The following is an 18,167-nucleotide window of genomic DNA, read 5'->3' as shown; positions in this document are numbered from 1 at the left end:
TCTGGGGAATGTCAACTTACTGATAAATATTTTATACTGAACAAGTGTTTGTATTTAAATAAATCATTCCACTGCATTTATGTATATATGCAACTTATGTTCATTGTGTCTAGCAAAATATGATTTCCTCCTACATTGGTCCGGAGGAAGCTACGTACTAAAGCGAAACGCGTTGACCAGTGGAGGCGACCCGGTATACAGACACCCTCTTTGGGGATTGTTACCCAGAATGTATTAGCAAGGGAGGTGCTGTATAAGGGTCATACTTTTGCATTCACACGCTCTTTGTGTGATTTTAATGTTTTCTTTTATGTATTTCTGGATGTCATGCTAACATCCTGTTTTATAATTATGTGTATAAATAATATACTTAATACTTGTATACAAAAAAAAATTGTGGGTCTCTTGCTACTGCCAGTAAAGTCCGCCTTTTGCAGGACTGGGTTCTGCGATGTTTTGTCTATACTGATAAATTCAGATTTACAATGTCTGTTGTACTTTTATGAAGATCGATGTCAATTTCACTATTCTATGTGTGGCCCAATGAAAGTGATCCTGTCAACCAAAATATCACTTTTTAAAAGAAGAAAAACCCATACTTTTGTAATGCTCTTGCGTTTTTTGTTAGTGAATGGATTTGCAGCTGCAGAATTATTACACTCAGTAGTCATGTAGAGATGTGTTGAACAAACATATCCAACTCTCAGGACTCATCACCGTGCACAGCCTGCTTTATGCAAATATACATACACTCAATATGATGTTCCTGGAGTGATAGGATGTATATGATAGTATAGAGGTGAGAGACAGGCGTTAGAAATGGTGAGCACTCAGTAGTAATATTCAGGAGAGTGGTAGGTGATGATAGGTAGTATGCAGATAGGTTTAGCAATCATGTATAGTAACAGGTGGTAGGGGACAGCAGATGAAGTATACAAGAGAGAGTAACCTAGTGCAATGATGTAGATGATGGTAGGCTCAAGAGCTAGCAATCTATGAAGTTATGCAGATGATAGAAATAGTGCTTACATAGTAACAGTCCTTTAGTATGCAGAGGTAGATAGTGTAAGTTAGTTAGGAAGAAATCCCCTGTGGGGTACTTATCACTAGATGGGTTAGTAGTAGCAAGGTCCAGTAGCAAGAGAGTGATCCGGTAGCGAGATACGGGATCGGTAGCGAGGTTCCGGTTTTGTTCAGGCAAAGGAATAGCTAGAAGCTCCGGCAGCATAGGACAAGACTGGTCAAGCATGCGGTTTGAACGAGCCATGAGTGAGAGAAAACCGGCGATTGAAATAGCCGCTCATAGCGGCGCTCGGCGATGATGTCATCGTTCTTAAAGGTGTATGCGTTCCACCTAGTTAGCAAGGTGGGACGCAATATTAAGGTAGAAATGGGAAATAAGGGTACCAAGGGTACCAGAATCTTACAGTACCCCCCCCCCTAAAGGCCGGCTCCGGAAGGCCTATAGCGCTGGTTTTTCCGGGTATTTCGAGTGAAATGTTCGTATAAGCCTAGGTGCGTGAACATCAGCAGTATCCAACCAGGTGTCGTCTTGGGGTCCATAGTTCTTCCATCTTATGAGATATTGGAGTCTTCCTCTGTGGATACGAGAATCGAGAATCTCCTTGATCTCATATTCTTCTCCGCCTTCAACTTGTACTGGAGGTGGAGGCAAGATGGTAGGCCTTATTCCTTGGTTAGGAACATGTGGTTTTAGTAGCGACACATGAAAGATGGGATGTATTTTGAGATCTGCCGGTAAGGTGAGTTGCACTGCAGCTTTTCCAATGAGTTTCTTAATTGGGAAGGGTCCCAGAAATAAAGGTCCAAGTTTTTTACTAGGGATCTTTAATCTCAAATTTTTTGTAGATAGCCAAACAAGATCCCCAATAGCATATTAAGGGGAGAGGTTTTCTACGTAGGTCGTAGTACCTTTTTTGTTGACTATGGGCATGTGATATGGTGGTGTTGAGTAAACCCAGAGAGTCCTTTATTTGGGTGAGATAATCAGAGGCCACTGGGTTACTTGATGGAAGGATGCGTGGTGGAAGAAGAGTGGGATGAAACCCATAGTTCAAGTAGAATGGACTTTGCTTAGTAGTACTGTGGGTTGCGTTGTTATAAGCGAATTCCGCCAGCGGGAGGAGGTCCACCCAATCGTCCTGTAGGTATGAGGTATAGCAACGTAGATATTGCTCAATGCACTGGTTGACTCTTTCTGTCTGTCCGTTGGTCTGAGGGTGGTAAGGAGAAGTAAGTTTTCGCTCTATTCGTAGTATCTGACATAGAGCTTGCCAAAACTTGGAGATGAACTGTGAACCACGGTCAGACAGAAGGGTCTTTGGAATACCATGTAACTTAAAGACATGTTTCACTAGCAATTCCGCTGTTTGCTTGGATGAAGGTAATCTTCGAATAGAAATGAAATGTGCCATCTTGGTCAGATGGTCCACTGACACTAGAATGGTGTTAAATCCTTTGGAAGGTGGTAGTTCTACTATAAAGTCTAAGGACACAACTTCCCATGGAACCTGGGGTATTGGTAGACTACAAAGTAGACCAGATGGTTTTGTAGTGTCAATTTTGGACCTTGCACAGATGTCACAAGAAGAAACAAATTTTTGTACGGTCGTCTTCATGTCAGGCCACCAAAACTGCCTAGTAAGTAAATTGAATGTTTTAGTCATACCCATATGTCCTGCCATAGGCACATCATGCGACAATTCCAAAATCTTGGTACGCATAGTAGGGGGTATGTGAAGTTTTTCGTTGTAATAGAGGAAGCCTTCTGCATCAGCACTTAGTTGTGGTGGAGGTGAATCCAGTCCTATGCTGTGCAAAATCTCTTCCTTCAGGGAACGAACAACACCAACAATACGTTCATAGGGTATTATAGGGATTGAAGGTATTTCGGCGTAGTTATCCTCGGTTAATCGTGACAGCGCATCCGCCTTTTTATTTTTGTCTGCAGGAGTGTAGGTCACCAAAAAGTTGAATCTTAAAAAGAATAAGGACCATCGTACCTGCCGGTGGGAAAGAGTCTTGTTAGTCTGAAGGTATTGAAGATTTTTATGATCTGTGTATATGAGAACTGGTAATCGAGTACCCTCAAGTAGGTGTCGCCAATTCTCCAATGCCAATTTTATGGCAAGCAACTCTTTTTCACCCACTGGGTAATTCACCTCGGGGCTGCTTAGTGATTTTGAGAAAAAAGCAACTGGGTGAAGTGGTGAAGTATTTGTTGGTCGTTGGGAGAGAACTGCTCCTACTGCCATATTTGACGCATCTACCTCTAGGATGTAGTGAAGGGATGGGTCTGGATGGTGTAGTATGGGAACAGAAGTAAAGCTTGATTTCAACAAGCCGAAAGCTCCATTTGCTTCTTCTGACCATTTGAATGGTTTTTTTATACTTGTGAGTTGTGTGAGAGGTCTCACAATAGCAGAGAAGTTCTTGATGAACTTCCTATAGAAGTTAGAAAATCCGAGGAATCTTTGTAATGCTTTACGAGTTGTTGGCACAGGCCAATCTAGAATACAGGATATCTTGCTCATATCCATTTTGATTCCATTTTTAGATATGATGTATCCTAGGAATAGTACTTCTTCTTTATGAAATAAACATTTTTTTAATTTTACGTATAAGTTGTGTGCAAGTAGTCTGGACAACACGAGTCTTACATGTTTTATGTGTTCAGATAAAGATTGAGAATAAATAAGTATATCGTCCAGATATACTACAACACAAACATCAAGTAAGTCTCTGAAGATGTCATTTATGAATCGTTGAAAGGCTGCGGGAGCATTACACAACCCGAATGGCATCACAAGGTACTCAAACAATCCGTATCTGGTTCTGAATGCTGTCTTCCATTCATCCCCGTCACGGATTCGGATTAGGTTGTATGCCCCTTTTAGGTCCAATTTCGAAAAGTAGGTAGCCCCGCGCATCTGTTCAATAAGTTCAGTAATGAGGGGTAAGGGATAGCGATCCTTTATTGTAATGGTATTTAATTGCCTGTAATCAATAATAGGCCTGAGACTTGAATCCTTATTGCGGACAAAGAAGAGTCCTGCAGCAGTAGAGGAAGTAGAAGGTCTGATAAACCCTTTCGCCAAATTCTCATCCAAGTATTCCTTGAGATGAGAGAGTTCATCCTGTGAAAGAGGATAAACATGACAGAAAGGCAACTTGCTATTAGGGAGTAGATCGATACAACAATCATAGTCCCTATGGGGAGGCAACACTTGAGCATTTTTCTCAAGGAAGACTTCCGACAAATCCTGGTAACATAGTGGTATAATCTCATCTGTCACCACAGACAGGATCTTTCCATATGATGAGAGATTACACGTGGTTTCGCAATAGTGAGAAGAGAAGGTTAGAGTTCTTGTTTTCCAATCAATGATTGGTTGATGTATGTGTAACCAGGGAAGTCCCAAAATAATGGGAAAATGTGGTGAGGTTAGTACATCAAAAGTGGTAGTCTCCATATGAGACTCATTGGCAGTGACAAGGAGTGCTTGTGTCTGTTTGGTGATTGGACCAGAGGATAACGGAATACCGTTAATGAAACTAACAGAGACAGGTTTGAGTTTTGAAATAATAGGTATTTTATTTAAGGTAGCAAAACAAGTATCGATATAGTTCCCACAAGATCCTGTGTCGATCATAGCCTTGGTGGTGATCCTAGTTTGGTCCCACTGTAATGTCAAATGAATAAAAAGATAAGGATTAGAAAAGGAAGTCATTAGTCCCCATAGCAAGACATTTGAACACTCACCCTCTTTTTTGCGGACAAGGGGACAGCCGCTTAACAAATGATCCGGGGAGGCGCAGTACATGCAGAGATGTTCGGATCTTCTCCTGGCACGTTCGGTAAAGGATAAAGGTGGACGTATCATTCCTACCTCCACAGGAGTAGGGTCAACAGCCGACATCCGAGAAGGACTGGACAATGGCAATCCCATCTTCTCAGCCTTTCTTTCTCGCAGACGTCTGTCAATATTGATACTGGTCTGTATCAGGGCATCCAAGGTGTCAGGTAAATCCGCTCGGGCGAGCTCGTCTTTAACGGCTTCTGATAGGCCGAGTCTGAACTGAGTTCTTAGAGATGTATCATTCCACCCTGAATCAAGGGTCCATCTCTTGAACTCTGCCACAAAGTCTTCAACAGGTCTCCTTCCTTGTTTTAAAGCCCTCAATTGGGTATCAGCAGTACTCTGCCTATTGGGGTCTTCATATAAACTAGCGAGTTGCGCTAGGAATAAAGGATAGGAATTGAGAAGTGGATCATCTTTCTCAAAGAGAGAGTCTGCCCAGGCACGGGGATCACCCGTCAGATAGGAAATAGTGGTACAGACTTTAATTTGGTCAGTAGGGTAGGTACGAGGTTTTAACAAGAAAAGCAATTGACATGCGTTTTTAAATTCACGAAATTTTTTCCGATCACCTGTAAACACTAGAGGAGGGTTTATCTTAGGCTCACGGGGCTGAGCAGCAGAGAGCTGTGCAAGACGGCCAACCTGCTGTCTCAAAGCCTGATTTTCGTTTTTTACCTCTGTAAGAGCAAGTATCAATGCATCTACTTGTTGTTTTAATTGCATTACTTGAGTGGGTAATTCTGCTGAATCCATATTTTATGGCTCGTTCAATCTGTAACGCTCTTGCGTTTTTTGTTAGTGAATGGATTTGCAGCTGCAGAATTATTACACTCAGTAGTCATGTAGAGATGTGTTGAACAAACATATCCAACTCTCAGGACTCATCACCGTGCACAGCCTGCTTTATGCAAATATACATACACTCAATATGATGTTCCTGGAGTGATAGGATGTATATGATAGTATAGAGGTGAGAGACAGGCGTTAGAAATGGTGAGCACTCAGTAGTAATATTCAGGAGAGTGGTAGGTGATGATAGGTAGTATGCAGATAGGTTTAGCAATCATGTATAGTAACAGGTGGTAGGGGACAGCAGATGAAGTATACAAGAGAGAGTAACCTAGTGCAATGATGTAGATGATGGTAGGCTCAAGAGCTAGCAATCTATGAAGTTATGCAGATGATAGAAATAGTGCTTACATAGTAACAGTCCTTTAGTATGCAGAGGTAGCTAGTGTAAGTTAGTTAGGAAGAAATCCCCCGTGGGGTACTTATCACTAGTTGGGTTAGTAGTAGCAAGGTCCAGTAGCAAGAGAGTGATCCGGTAGCGAGATACGGGATCGGTAGCGAGGTTCCGGTTTTGTTCAGGCAAAGGAATAGCTAGAAGCTCCGGCAGCATAGGACAAGACTGGTCAAGCATGCGGTTTGAACGAGCCATGAGTGAGAGAAAACCGGCGATTGAAATAGCCGCTCAAAGCCGCTGCTCGGCGATGATGTCATCGTTCTTAAAGGTGTATGCGTTCCACCTAGTTAGCAAGGTGGGACGCAATATTAAGGTAGAAATGGGAAATAAGGGTACCAAGGGTACCAGAATCTTACAACTTTAAATAAAACTCTAATACCTACAGTCTAAATTTGAAAGGCCAAAATGTATAGCAGAATAAGTAAAAATGCATTTGCCCCCCTCCTATTGCCACCAAGATTGGTGGGTGTGTTTTCCCTACTTGTACTGATAATAACAAAAAAACTGAAGTAGAAAAAATGAGGAGATAACTCCCATTATCTAACACATTTAAATAATCATATCCATCATTTTTTTTATCCATTCTGTTCTGTCCCCTTTATATGTTTTTCTGTGTGTATCTCAACATGCAGCTAAACCCTCCTATTCTGTAAAAAGCCAGACTGAGTGTCATCTTAAAGCTTTATTAACAAAACAGGATGGGTGAAACTATTGAGAAAAAACAAATACATATACTGTACATATAATCAGTTTATGAAATATACAGAAATACAATGAATAAGCTAGGCTGTAGATGATGGTAAGTAATTCTCACAAGCAATGCTGCATTTAGGGGGAAAAAACAGATGCAAGTTTCAGGTCAACCTGTGCTCTGATAGCTGGTCCCTTCTTTCAGTCTCTAAGATGGAGATCTAAATCACAGGATGCTCCTGTTTCTCTTCCTTAGACTGAAGAATAATGGGAATTTTTGTTAAAGGTGAACTGTTTCTAGGTTCTGCAAAAACAGTAAACTGGCTCCATCTTGTGGTCAAATCTGATACTGCAGGGAAACAACTTCATGATTATTCTGCTGAAGGCAGAACACCTTCCCTCCCCATGACACAATTAAAAACCGTTAATTGTTAATAATCTTACAGGGGGGACTGTTTAGATTAGTTGCAGTTCAATAACTAAGTTTAACTTTGAAATGTCAAGGAAGTTTCACAATTCTATGACCAGTATAAATGTACCTGGCCTTGTTCCACCTCCTGGACAAATAACAATTAATTTGTACACACATGAATAGAGCAAGCAAATTAGCATTTAGCATTTTTAACCAATATTAATCTTTTTTTTAATGAGGGGTATTATTCCACCGGTTTTCTTTTGGGAGTGGGACAACAATATAACACACTCCATGGAACTGGGGGTGTAAATCCCAAACCCAGGCTATTTCTGCACATGTGCAGTCAATCAAAACATAGTAGCAAACAATAAAATCCTATAATATAGCAGTGTATCCACCCATCATTATCCAAGCACTTCTCAAACCATACTACATCAATGTGTTTCATTCCAAGCCAGAACTGCTTCAGGCTCCTGGGGTTTGGCAAGCTGCCTAGACATGCAAGCAGAGTGAGGTGACACTTGGACCCCTCTCTGAATCATCAAATCTTCTATGAGAAGTACTTGGATAATAATATCCACATATGGTCAATAACATCACCGGGGAGACCCCTCCCCCCCCCCCACCTTGGTTTATAGCAGCTGTCATCTTCTGGACCTGCGGTGGGAGTTATCAGATGTGTGTTGGTGGTCGCCAGATTTTTTTTTTTTCTTTAGGGTGGGTCTTGTGCATCATGACTGATGTGGATCAAAAACTGTGTCTGTCTTTATTCATCTTAACATGAATGTTAACTTGTACTTCAAAAGAGCCTTATACCAGTTGCCTTATAACAGTTGCATTATCCTCAGTTATGCCTTTCTCTATATATACAGAGAGATTCAGATGGACTTGTAAGTGGACTTTAGTGAGTTTTAAAACTGGATCATAATGTCTGTCAGAGTGTTTGGACACATAGGCAGGTTCACCTCCCTGATTCATGATTAGAGACATTTTCAAGACGCACCTAATTCTAGATACTTCTCCTACACCTATAAACCCGTCACTTGGAATTGAAAGTGACACTAAATGATATCCTTCTTCTCCAAAAAGATTTCATACACATCCACAACTTAATGGTCCTGTAACCTATTTCTCATTAAATTGTTTTGTACTTTATTTTTCTGACTCCCTAACCTCTCCTTTTCTGTCTCATTTATATTTGTTGAGAATGAGCAGTGCATTTTAACTATCATGTGCACTGCTCTGCTCCAGTTTTGGTGAATCCCGTCATTTGACTTGACTGTTCTAGCTAAAGTGGAACCACAGTTATCATTACTACAGTAGCTACATCTGATATATACAACCTAATGCCTTTTAACTATTTTAACCATAAAAACATAGAAGACATCGCGCTGGCAGGTGCTAAATAAAGCTGCTGTCAAGAAGCAGTCAGATAAACTGTAAAGCAAAAGAAATAAATACTTTGTCATGCTAATCATGATGATAAAAAAGAAAATAATCATATAAATAATAGTGAAAACTAAGAGGAATAACTATATAGTCCAGTTTATATATGTCCAAAATATGGTGACAGTCCCAATTAAATGCAGAATCACCGCTGTGCTATTAGGATTATCATGTAAAATTAAAACTTGTGACCACCATATGGACCATCACCACCATTAGAAATGGGCTCTTACTGAAACAGATAGATTCTATTACAGAGTCATATCAACCTGTAAATGATAGTCTCATCATAAAGGGGTTCGACCCACACTGCTTAGCTGGAATTCAGCAATGTCTCCAGTGTGTATTGTAATCAACGACATCCATATCTTTCACAAAATCCACCGTAAAATGTAAAAAGGGAAAACCCACATAAAGTAACTCCGTTATTTCACATTTTTACAATAGACAAGCCCTTCTATATAAAAAAACACATTCCCGGGCAATTTAGCAAATATTCCAAGTATTTACTGATCTAGACAGGCGTGGCGACATCATGTGCATTGGCTCCGCTCTCACATTATTTAACCATGTCTTTTGTGTTAGTTAACACTTGTTTGTTTGCATTTTGTTTTGTTTAGGAGTTGTTTAGGTTTGGTATTCTTTTTCGTGAATAAACCATCGTAATAATTGTAATAATTGATGATTTGAATGTATTTTTGGCAGGTCTCGTTGGACGTATATATATCTATATATATATATATATATATATATATATATATATATATATATATTCAGACCCCCTTAAATTTTTCACTCTTTGTTATATTGCAGCCATTTGCTAAAATCATTTAAGTTCATTCTTCTTCCTCATGAATGTACACATAGCACCCCATACTGACAGAAAAACACAGAATTGTTGACATTGTTGCAGATTTATTAAAAAAGAAAAACTGAAATATCACATGGTCCTAAGTATTCAGACCCTTTGCTCAGTATTTAGTAGAAGCCCCCTTTTGATCTAATACAGCCAGGAGTCTTCTTGGGAAAGATGCAACAAGTCTTTCACACCTGGATTTGGGGATCCTCTGCCATTCCTCCTTGCAGATCCTCTCCAGTTCTGTCAGGTTGGATGGTAAACGTTGGTGGACAGCCATTTTAAGGTCTCTCCAGAGATGCTCAATTGGGTTTAAGTCAGGGCTCTGGCTGGGCCATTCAAGAACAGTCACGGAGTTGTTGTGAAGCCACTCCTTCGTTATTTTAGCTGTGTGCTTAGGGTCATTGTCTTGTTGGAAGGTAAACCTTCGGCCCAGTCTGAGGTCCAGAGCACTCTGGAGAAGGTTTTTGTCCAGGATATCCCTGTACTTGGCCGCATTCATCTTTACCTCGATTGCAACCAGTCGTCCTGTCCCTGCAGCTGAAAAACACCCCCACCACCATGCTTCACTGTTGGGACTGTATTGGACAGGTGATGAGCAGTGCCTGGTTTTCTCCACACATACCGCTTAGAATTAAGGCCAAAAAGTTCTATTTTGGTCTCATCAGACCAGAGAATCTTATTTCTCACCATCTTGGAGTCCTTCAGGTGTTTTTTAGCAAACTCCATGCGGGCTTTCATGTGTCTTACACTGAGGAAAGGCTTCCGTCGGGCCACTCTGCCATAAAGCCCCGACTGGTGGAGGGCTGCAGTGATGGTTGTCTTTCTACAACTTTCTCCCATCTCCTGACTGCATCTCTGGAGCTCAGCCACAGTGATCTTTGGGTTCTTCTTTACCTCTCTCACCAAGGCTCTTCTCCCCCGATAGCTCAGTTTGGCCGGACGGCCAGCTCTAGGAAGGGTTCTGGTCATCCCAAACGTCTTCCATTTGAGGATTATGGAGGCCACTGTGCTCTTAGGAACCTTAAGTGCAGCAGAAATCGTTTTGTAACCTTGGCCAGATCTGTGCCTTGCCACAATTCTGTCTCTGAGCTCTTCAGGCAGTTCCTTTGACCTCATGATTCTCATTTGCTCTGACATGCATTGTGATCTGGAAGGTCTTATATAGACAGGTGTGTGGCTTTCCTAATCAAGTCCAATCAGTATAATCAAACACAGCTGGATTCAAATGAAGGTGTAGAACCATCTCAAGGATGATCAGAAGAAATGGAAAGCACCTGAGTTAAATATATGAGTGTCACAGCAAAGGGTCTGAATACTTAGGACCATGTGATATTTCAGTTTTTCTTTTTTAATAAATCTGCAACAATGTCAACAATTCTGTGTTTTTCTGTCAGTATGGGGTGCTATGTGTACATTCATGAGGAAGAAGAATGAACTTAAATGATTTTAGCAAATGGCTGCAATATAACAAAGAGTGAAAAATTTAAGGGGGTCTGAATACTTTCCGTACCCACTGTAGATGTAGCACCCTACAAGGTAGCTGCCAGGCAAAGTATAGTGAGCCTTGGCTGCCTAACAGCAGGGCCATGATTTTCAGCTGGGCTGTCATGTCTCCCAGGTGTTGCTATTGAGACTGGGGAGTCTCCCCACTGGCTCCATGAGAAGGGTTCTCATTGGGCAGTGGAGGAAAACCAATCAGTGGCACAGGCCTGTATCTACACCAGGAAGGCAGATTCTGACGCACAGGATTCTGGGAGTGGGTATAAGTTTGAGGGGAGCACATGACGCAGCGTCTTTTGGTGGGAAGCAGAGTCCCAGGAGGGAGAGGACGGCTGTCTCTCTCCTCCTGTCAGAAGGATCGGGAGGGTTGCCTGAGGGTACAGAGAGAGCTGAGCTGAGCTGCAGAGAGGATATGGTGTGCCGAGGACCAGCTGAGTAAAGGGGGCCCAGTTTCAGGAAAGCATTCCAAGTTTGTGAGTACTGTAACTGCCCCTGGGGGTCTGTCTAGCTGAGAGGGGACCGATCCGGTGAAGAATCCAAGGGATCCAGGTGCTAGCTAGCGGTAAAGGGGGTGCCTAGTGGGAGGAGACTGAAGTTTCAGAGAGGGTGCCTTGTGAGAGGACCCTGAATTGTCAGAGAGGGTGCCTAGTTAGAGGATCCTGAAGTGTCAGAGGGGGTGCCTAGTGAACGGACCCAGAAGTGTCAAAGGGGGCACCAGCGGTTGGGCCCTAAAGAGTTAATGTGTACAGCGTGCAGTGTGCAGTGTACAGTGTTGAGAGTTGCAGCAGCACAAGCAGTTACAAGGAGCTACCTCAGTCAGTGAAGGGCTGGAGGGAGCTGTTCACAGGACTTTTGAGCTTAACAGAGTGTCAAGAGTCAAGTCTCACTACAGTCCAGGTTGTTTTGAGTTAACCAGAGGGTTACAATGCAAGTTCTAGCACAGTTCAGTTATAAAGCAATATTCAAGCATCAGTAAGCCTTGGTCTGCATCCAGCTGGCGTCAAGACATCGCTAACAGGCATTTTTCTGCAAAGTGTCCCAGTTGTACCTAGTTGAGCCAGAGGAGTATTCCACTCATTCCCTTCTCCCATCCCCATTTTCAAATAAACAAAATAAACCAAAAATGCCGGAATGGGCATTGTCTCAGCTCTCACACTTGGGTATTCAGCTTAAATGGGCTGAAAGTGTCACCGGTAACCATGGCAGACCCATATCAGGCCCAGTGCCTTGAAAACCTGCTATATATATATATATATATATATATATAAATACAGTATATATATATATATATATCCATATATATATAATTTGATGACTTTTACTCATTTATTTTTATTCCTATTTATTTATTGGCAAATAATTTGTTGATTGACTAAACTTCAACAAAGAAAAAAAAGCAATATCATTTAAATCACTAATATCATAATCAACATTATCATCATTACCATAATCATCATAAAATACCAATGCAAAATTTCCAAAACAATACCTTGGGACCAGGGCCATAATTAACATAAAGCAACCAAAGGGCAATACTTACAGTGGCAAAAACTGAATTTTTGTAAAATCTTACCTGTAAAATTCCTTTCTCTGAGTCCTCCGACAGTCGCCGCCTCTTCATATTCGTCACATATGGGGTATTAGACTTTGCTCCGAAGGAGTAGCTAGGCAACAGAATATGTTAACAATAAAGCTTTAACATATCCCACCCTCAAGGGGTGGTCCCCTCAGTCAATACCCTCCTACTTCCTGCAACCATATCTCAGTTTTAGTGGAATAGCAGTAGAGTATACATTCAAACCCCAAAAGAGGGGCGGGGGCGGCGACTGTCGGAGGACTCAGAGAAAGGAATTTTACAGGTAAGATTTTACAAAAATTCCGTTTTCTCTTACGTCCTCCGACAGTCGCCGCCTCTTCATATTCGTCACATATGGGGACGTCCCAAAGCAGTGCAAACATGAGGGGTGGGAAACGCATCCGCGCCGAAAGGCAACGCAGTCTCCACATCAAAGAAAGGAACCTTACCAAAGGAAGGAAACCAGCTGGGCAACAGCAAAAATAAGTGCTCAACAGGAGCAACAACCCAGGAAAAGACAAAAAACCAGGGGATAAAAAACTTATCCCAACAGCCAGGAGTCCCCAACAAGGGACCCTAGGGAACAGCCGCACTAAGAACCTTGCGGCCAAAGGAAGCATCCGCCGATGCCTGAACATCTACTTTGTAGAATTTTGTGAAAGTGTGTACGGTCGACCAAGTCGCCGCCTTACACACCTGGGCTACAGAAGCCCCATGACGACAGGCCCAAGACGTACTCAGAGATCTAGTAGAGTGCGCCTTCACAGGCACAGGGGGAACCTTCCCCTGCAAGGCATAGGCCTGTTCAATGGTCTGCCTGATCCATTTGGCAATGGTAGAGGCGGAAGCCGCCATGCCCTTCCGAGGACCCTCTGGAAGAACAAACAAGGAGTCCGTCTTTCGAAAAGACTCAGTCGATTTAAGGTAAACCCTAATCGCCCGAACAACATCCAGAGAATGCAATCTCACCTCCTTTGGATGTTTAGGCTTCGTGCACAACGAAGGCAAAACAATATCCTCGTTAAGATGGAATTCCGAAACTCGTTTCGGCAGAAAAGAAGGATTAGGTCGCAAGACCACCTTATCCAAATGAATAACCAGGTACGGAGACTTGCAGGACAAAGCCGCCAGTTCCGACACTCTGCGAGCCGAAGTGATCGCCACCAAAAAGGCGACCTTTTTGGACAACATAGACAACGAGATCTCCCTGATCTGTTCAAAAGGAGCACGTTGTAACACAGACAGGACTAGATTCAAGTCCCAAGGGGGCAAAGGATCCCTCCTAGGAGGAACCAGATGCCGCACACCCTGAATAAAAGTGCCAACCAAGGAGTTGGAAGCCACGGGACGTTGAAACAGAACGGCCAGCGCAGACACCTGACCCTTTATCGTAGCCAGCGCCAAACGCTGATCGACACCCGTCTGAAGGAAAGACAGCACACGGGAAACCGAGTACGTGCGGGGTGAAAACCCCCTGGACTCACACCAGGCAAAATAGGCCTTCCAAGTACGGTAATAAACCTTTCCCGAGGAAGACTTCCTCGCGTTGATCAAGGTATGAACAACCTCTGGAGAGAGACCCTTCTCCTTCAGGACCTCGGTCTCAACAGCCAGGCCGTCAAAGCCAGCGACTGTAAAGCAGGATGGTAAATCGGTCCTTGAGACAGTAGATCGTCCCGAAGAGGCAGACGCCAGGGGGCGTCGACCGCCAGATTCACGAGGTCTGCGTACCAGGACCGGCGAGGCCAGTCCGGTGCCACAAGAATCACCGTGCTGCGTTCCGAGTGTAACCTGCGAAGGAACCGGGACAGCAACTGAATCGGTGGAAACGCGTACATCAGCCTGTACTGATGCCACGGGGCCACTAACGCGTCCGACGCGTCTGCCCGAGGGTCGCGCGTCCTTGCCACGAACCTCTTCACCTTGTAGTTGAGGCGAGACGCGAACAGGTCCACATCTGGAAGACCCCACTTCGCGCACAAAATCTGGAAGACAGCCGGGTGGAGAGACCATTCCCCCTGATCCAGGGTCTGGCGACTCAGATAGTCCGCCTGCCAGTTCTCCACTCCCGGAATGTGAACCGCCGTTATCGCCGGGACATGAGTCTCGGCCCAAGACAGAATGTCGGCCACTTCTCGAGCCGCTCGGGCACTCCTGGTGCCCCCTTGGTGGTTGATGTAGGCCACCGCCGTGGCATTGTCCGTCTGCACCCGAACCGGGCAGCCCTGCAGCCGGTCCGTCCAGCGATGAAGACAGAGCCTTATCGCACGCAATTCCAGAATGTTGATCGGGAGGGAAGACTCCCCCTCCGACCAGGTCCCCTGGGCGGACAGAACGCCCAGAACACCACCCCAGCCCGACAGGCTGGCATCCGTGGTGATTATCGTCCACGAGATCGGACGAAACGACTTGCCCCCGGACACCAACGGGGACTGGAGCCACCACAGAAGGTTTTCCCTGGTGCGATGACTCAACGAGATCTGAAGATCCAGAGATTGAGGTCGCCCGTCCCACTTGGACAAGATCTCCGCCTGGAGACCCCGCGTGTGAAACTGCGCGAAAGGAATCGCCTCGAAAGCCGAGACCATCAATCCCAGACATCTTATACACGTCCGCAGAGACGAGTTCGGAACGTCCCTGAGGGACCTGACTTCCTCCTGAAGAGTCCTGAGTTTGTCTTCCGGCAGGAAGACCTTCGCCTGCACCGAGTCCAGTATCATTCCCAGATAGGGAAGACGAACCGACGGACTCAGTGTCGACTTTGGAACATTTATCGTCCAACCGAACTCCTGCAGAGTTTGCATCGTGACAGACAGGTCCTTCTCCAGACCCTGACTGGTCGCAGACCGAATCAGAATGTCGTCCAGATACCCCAGGACAGAAATGCCCTGGGCTCTCAATAATGCCAGAACCGGTGCAAGCACCTTGGTGAAGACCCGCGGAGCCGAGGCGAGCCCAAAGGGCAACGCCACGAACTGGTAGTGATCCTCCGCAATGGCAAATCGAAGGTATCTCTGATGACCCTCGAATATGGGGATGTGAAGATACGCATCCTTCAAATCGATGGAGGCCATGAATTCCCCCGGAACCAGGGCAGCCACCACCGAGCGCAAGGATTCCATGCGGAACTTGCGAACCCGCACAGAGCGGTTCAGAGCTTTCAAGTCCAGAATCGGACGAACCTTGCCCTCCTTTCTGGGCACGGTGAACAGATTGGAATAAAACCCCCAAAATCTGTCCCGATGAGGCACCGGAACCACCACTCCCTGAGCCCTCAGGTCCCGCACTGCCAGGTGCAGATCCCGCAGGCGCTCTGGAGACAGTTGTAGATTCGAGGGAAAAAATCTGCTCTCTGGCCGAGAGAGAAACTCGATCTTGTAACCAGATCGAACGATTTCCAGAACCCATCTGTCCCGCACACGGGCCAACCAGGGCTGAAGAAAACCGAGCAAGCGTCCCCCCACCCCAAAACTGGGTGAGGGCGCCCCTTCAGGCCGAACTGTTATGGGCCGCAGGTCCGGATTGGCCGGACTTCTGTTTCCCAGACCAGGGTTTCTTCTGAGAGCCCTGGCCCTTGAACGGTTTGCCCTTGTAGTGCGGCCGAAAGGCACGAAAGGACCCCTGAGGGGGCCGAAAATGAGCATGCTTCTTCCCAGAAGCCCCCTTAGCCTTGGGGAAATGGGGCAAGAGAGTGCTCTTACCCCCGGTAATCCCCTTAATCAACACATCCAGGGACTCCCCAAAAAGGCGAGACCCATCATAAGGCAGATTGGCTAAGGTTTTACGTGAAGATTGGTCCACCGACCAACATTTCAACCAAACCAGGCGGCGAGACAACACCGCCACGCTGTGCACACGCGCGGCCAACGGAATCAGGTCCAGGTCCGCATCACACAGATACATGACACCCTGGTGGATCTGATCCACCATATCCAGGGTCGCCGCCGAGGCCGAATCGGCCACTAGGACGCGCCTAAGCATCTGCGTCCAACTTGCGATCGCCTGGGCCGCCATGAGAGAAGCAAACAGAGCCTTAAGCATAGAACCCGTAACAGAATAAGTATGACGGGCAAGAGACTCCAGTCTCCTATCCGTGGCATCACGGAAAACAGGGGATCCCTCTGCAGGGATCGCAGTGGCTTTGTTCAAAACCGCAATAGCATGATCCACTGGCGGAGGCACACACCACCGTTCATCAGTGGCAGGCGAGAAAGGATAACGCAGCTTAAATTTACTTGGTACCGCAAAAGGCTTGCGCAAATCGCGCCATTGGTCCTTAACAGCGCGCTGAAAATCAGCATTGCAGGGAAAAACCTGCGGCGTCCTGCGTTTTCTCTGCGTCCCATAAGCCGCCAAGGCAGCTGGGGGACACACCTCGTCCTGCAAACGTAGCGTCTGCTTAATGGAAGCAATCAACTCATCCATGATTGCAAGCTCTTCAGGCGAGCCAGGGGGAGAATTATCAACCCCCTCAACTTCAGCCTCTACCTCAGACCCCACTAGATCAAGAGAGGAGCGGGACCCCGATAGGGGGGTCCCCGCCAGAACAGCCCCATCACCTTCACCCTCAGAATCAGAGGACAGAGCAACTCTGGGCCGTTTAGTAGATTGAGCAGCCACCAGCATTTGCACCTGTGCAGCAAGGCCAGCCACAATAGTGGCTAAATCCCCCCCTGGGGGGGAAACAGCGGTCCCCTGGCTTTCCACCAATACTGTGGGAAACTTGCCCTCCTGAGAATCCATTGCCCCTGTATGCCAGACAACCAAGGGTTAACTGCCCCCTTACAGCAAGCGCGGCAAGCGCAGCCCACCGCACCACACTCAGGCACAATGAGACCCCCACAGGGAATATACAGACTGAATACAGGCAATGGAACACAGGAATAGAAGGATAAAACCTGAGGAGACTCCGCTGCTGCTGCTGCCTCGATCGGTGCTTCCAGGAGAGAGGAAATGATGCTGCCAGGGCGCTCTATGTAAGCCTATGGAGGCTACAAGAAAATGGCCGCCGTGCATGTAAACCATGCGGCCGGAGCGGGCGCCGGTAAAATGGCGTCGTTTGGCGCCGAAATCGCCGCTCCACAGTGCATAAAATCACACACAATATTATCCCATTATATGGATACATGTTAGATCGCCGCAGCGATCGCTGTATATGCCCCAACATGCCATTAAAAACATGCCCCACAGCACACAGCTCCTCACACTGCCCAGCCTGACATACTCAGTGTCATACAGCTCCCCCCCCCTTGCAGCCCACAGCATGCAGCCGAGAGATAGGGAGACAAGCAGTGTGATTAAAGGCAGGTTACACAGTCCCAGACTGAGACCCCCCCCAGACAGACAGGTCCCCACATAGATACACTTACCTCACATGGCGTGGGGAACCCGCACAGGCGAACAAGCCGCTGCACATGAGGCAGGGAGAGTCGCAATTCAAGACGCACACAATGGCGGTTCAGAAACCGCACAGCGTCCGGTGAGGTAGCCACCTCACCAATCATCCCTGCACCGAACAGGGATGGGTCGTTCACCGTGCCAGGAGCGTTACCTGG

At 45.6% G+C, this 18,167-nt stretch overlaps 1 protein-coding gene across 6 annotated transcripts in view; it reads right to left on the bottom strand.

Annotated features, from left to right (window-relative positions):
- DLGAP2 (DLG associated protein 2) overlaps positions 1-18,167 on the bottom strand; it is a 1,392,398-nt gene that overhangs the window by 921,684 nt on the left and 452,547 nt on the right. The gene's annotated exons all lie outside the window — the stretch shown is intronic.

The sequence above is a fragment of the Pelophylax lessonae genome (assembly GCF_965119305.1).
Source record: "Pelophylax lessonae genome assembly, chromosome: 3".
NCBI lineage: Eukaryota > Metazoa > Chordata > Amphibia > Anura > Ranidae > Pelophylax > Pelophylax lessonae.
The sequence above is the reverse complement of the archived record's forward strand: the minus strand, read 5'-3'. Positions and strand labels throughout refer to the sequence as shown.